This window comes from Aegilops tauschii, unplaced genomic scaffold (assembly GCF_002575655.3).
Source record: "Aegilops tauschii subsp. strangulata cultivar AL8/78 unplaced genomic scaffold, Aet v6.0 ptg000618l_obj, whole genome shotgun sequence".
In the NCBI taxonomy this organism is placed as follows: Eukaryota; Viridiplantae; Streptophyta; class Magnoliopsida; order Poales; family Poaceae; genus Aegilops; species Aegilops tauschii.
Genome location: NW_027332855.1, coordinates 22,936 through 26,381, shown reverse-complemented (window position 1 = coordinate 26,381; position 3,446 = coordinate 22,936). Strand labels below are relative to the sequence as shown.

Genomic DNA, 3,446 nt, shown 5'->3' with positions numbered 1-3,446 from the left:
GTAGAACAGAATGTGATACGATGAGATAGAATGCAATAGAAATAGAAACAAGGATAGCGAACGGGTTACCTACTCCTAAGGGTCAAAGCAAGCCCTTTAATTCAATTCTTTATTCTTACATTAAAATTCTTACATTAAAGAATGAATAAAATCTCCCCAAGTAGGATTCGAACCTACGACCAGTCAGTTAACAGCCGACCGCTCTACCACTGAGCTACTGAGGAACAAGGGGGATTCGACCTCCTAGAGTTCAACTCCCGCTCTCAACCCATGAACAATATGAGTCCGAAGCTTCTTTCGTAACTCCCATAATTTCTTCGTAGTGGCTCCGTTCCATGCCTCATTTCATAGGGAAGCCCAAAGTGGCTCTATTTCATTCTATTTCACTTCCTAGCACTTCCTATCATTTAATATCCATCCCTTTGGTCTTATTGACATAAGAGATGTCATTTATAGTCTATCTCTTTCTATATATGGAAAGTCAAGAAATTCTCATCGAAACATCGAGAAATTGTGCATATAGAAAACTCTAAAGAAAGAAAAAAAGGAGACCCATGCCATGATTTTCAAATCTTTTCTATTTAGTAGTCTAAGTTTCTCGATGAGGATAATTAATTCGGTCGTTGTGGTCGGACTCTATTATGGATTTCTGACTACATTCTCCATAGGTCCCTCTTAGATCTTCTTTCTCCAATCTTGGATTAGGGAAGAAGGAGATATTCGCGACTACTGGCGATTTCATTATGGGGCAGCTCATGATCTTCATATCGATCTATTATCCACCTCTGTATCTATTCTTTCTTAGCTAAACAGGTGGAAGATCTATCCAATTTGGTTATATTATATCATGGACTCGAAAAACGGATCTGAATTTGACTGAAATGCACGATCTTCACAGGTATCACTTTTCACGATACCTAAAAGGTGGAATAGCGATTTTCGAACCATTTCCTATAAGAGAATGGTTTCCATTACTTTGAGAAATGGATTCTTATATCAAACTATAGCTATTGCATTAAAGAAGAAAAGAAACTAATAGAAGTCGAAGACGCGGAATGATAGTGAATAGAGAGAAAGATTCTTCTGATTTTCTTGTTTCTATCTACTAGACGCCGTAGAGAATTGAGAATTTTCATGTCTTTCAATTCTCGTACTCGTAATTGGAAAGTTATGGAAGGAGACCCATCATTTTGCAATGAAAACAACATATAAAACTCTGGACAATTTCGAAATCAGGCCAAGCGTCTTAATACATATGCAAAAAAATGCATTATTGGCCCACCATTGATTGAAGATTTAGCTTGTATGAATCGCTATTGGTTTGATACGAATAATGACAATCGTTTCAGTATGTTAAGGATACAGATGTATCCACAATTCATTTAGAGTTACTTAATAGTCTATTTCTTATACCATATCTCTATCCCGTGAAATTCTCGAGCCAAAAGATGGATGCATATGCTGTGTTTCATTTTGCTAAATGATATCAATTAAATGGTGTATCAATTCCATAAATTGCATATAGCAATAAATAAATCAGCAAAATTCTTTCTAATATTTTAGATAGAAGAAATGTTTCTTCTATCTAAAATATTAGAAAGAATGTACCCTTCTATCCAAATCCAATTTGCATCGATAAAATAAATCCAAATTCCAGTAGTAGATGAATAATTGCAAATTTGTGTGTGTACGAGATTAGAATAACTTCAAAATAACTGACATAATTTTGTATTTTTCCTGATCAGAAAAATACATGAAAAAGAAAGGAGGTAGAAAAATTTTTGGATTTATGGTTAAAGAAGAAAAAGAAGAAAACAGGGGTTCTGTTGAATTTCAAGTATTCAGTTTCACCAATAAGATACGGAGACTTGCTTCACATTTGGAATTACACAAAAAAGATTTTTCATCGGAAAGAGGTCTACGAAGACTTTTGGGAAAACGTCGACGTTTGCTGGCTTATTTGGCAAAGAAAAATAGAGTACGTTATAAGAAATTAATCGGTCAGTTGAATATTCGGGAGCAGTAATTTAATCGTTCAAATTTTTTTCTTGTTTTATTATTTTTTTAGTAGTCTTATAGTAGTCTTAGATTTTTCATTTTGATGAGCCTCGCTTTGAGGAATTCATGGAATAATCCATTTTCATGGAATAATGAATTAAGGAAGAAAGGATATGAGTCTACCGCTTACAAGAAAAGATCTCATGATAGTCAATATGGGCCCTCAACACCCATCAATGCATGGTGTTCTTCGACTGATCGTTACTCTCGATGGTGAGGATGTTATTGATTGTGAACCCATATTAGGCTATTTACACAGAGGAATGGAAAAAATCGCGGAAAACCGAACTATTATACAATACTTACCTTATGTAACAAGGTGGGATTATTTAGCTACTATGTTTACAGAAGCAATAACAGTAAATGCACCAGAATTCTTGGAGAATATTCAAATACCACAAAGAGCCAGCTATATTAGGGTAATTATGTTAGAATTAAGCCGGATAGCTTCTCACTTGCTATGGCTTGGACCTTTTATGGCGGATCTCGGCGCACAGACTCCTTTTTTCTATATTTTTAGAGAGAGAGAATTAATATATGATCTATTTGAAGCTGCTACAGGTATGCGAATGATGCACAATTACTTTCGCATCGGAGGAGTAGCCGCCGATCTACCTTATGGATGGATCGATAAATGTTTAGATTTCTGTGATTATTTTTTACGCGGAGTTGTTGAATATCAACAACTTATTACACAGAATCCAATTTTTTTAGAGCGAGTTGAAGGAGTAGGTTTTATTAGCGGAGAAGAAGCAGTAAATTGGGGCTTATCGGGACCGATGTTACGAGCTTCTGGAATACAATGGGATCTTCGTAAAGTAGATCCTTATGAGTCTTACAACCAATTTGATTGGAAAGTCCAATGGCAAAAAGAAGGGGATTCGTTAGCTCGCTATTTAGTACGAATTGGTGAAATGAGGGAATCCATCAAAATAATTCAACAAGCTGTAGAAAAAATTCCTGGAGGACCTTATGAGAATTTAGAAGTCCGACGCTTTAAGAAAGAAAAGAATTCTGAATGGAATGATTTTGAGTATAAATTTCTTGGTAAAAAACCTTCGCCCAATTTTGAATTGTCAAGACAAGAGCTTTATGTAAGAGTAGAAGCCCCAAAAGGTGAATTAGGGATTTATCTAGTAGGAGATGATAGCCTTTTCCCCTGGAGATGGAAAATCCGTCCACCCGGGTTTATTAATTTGCAAATTCTTCCTCAGCTAGTTAAAAAAATGAAATTGGCTGATATCATGACGATATTAGGTAGTATAGATATCATTATGGGGGAAGTTGATCGTTGAAATGATAATAGATAGGGTAGAGGTAGAAACTATCAATTCTTTTTCGAAATTGGAATTATTAAAAGAAGTCTATGGACTGATATCGATTCTACC

The 3,446-nt window shown here is 35.3% G+C and overlaps 1 non-coding gene across 1 annotated transcript; it reads right to left on the bottom strand.

Moving 5' to 3' along the window:
- Positions 1 to 152: 152 nt before the first annotated feature.
- Positions 153 to 224, bottom strand: TRNAN-GUU (transfer RNA asparagine (anticodon GUU)). Its single transcript has one exon. It is a non-coding gene; the product is annotated as a tRNA-Asn (tRNA).
- Positions 225 to 3,446: the final 3,222 nt, after the last annotated feature.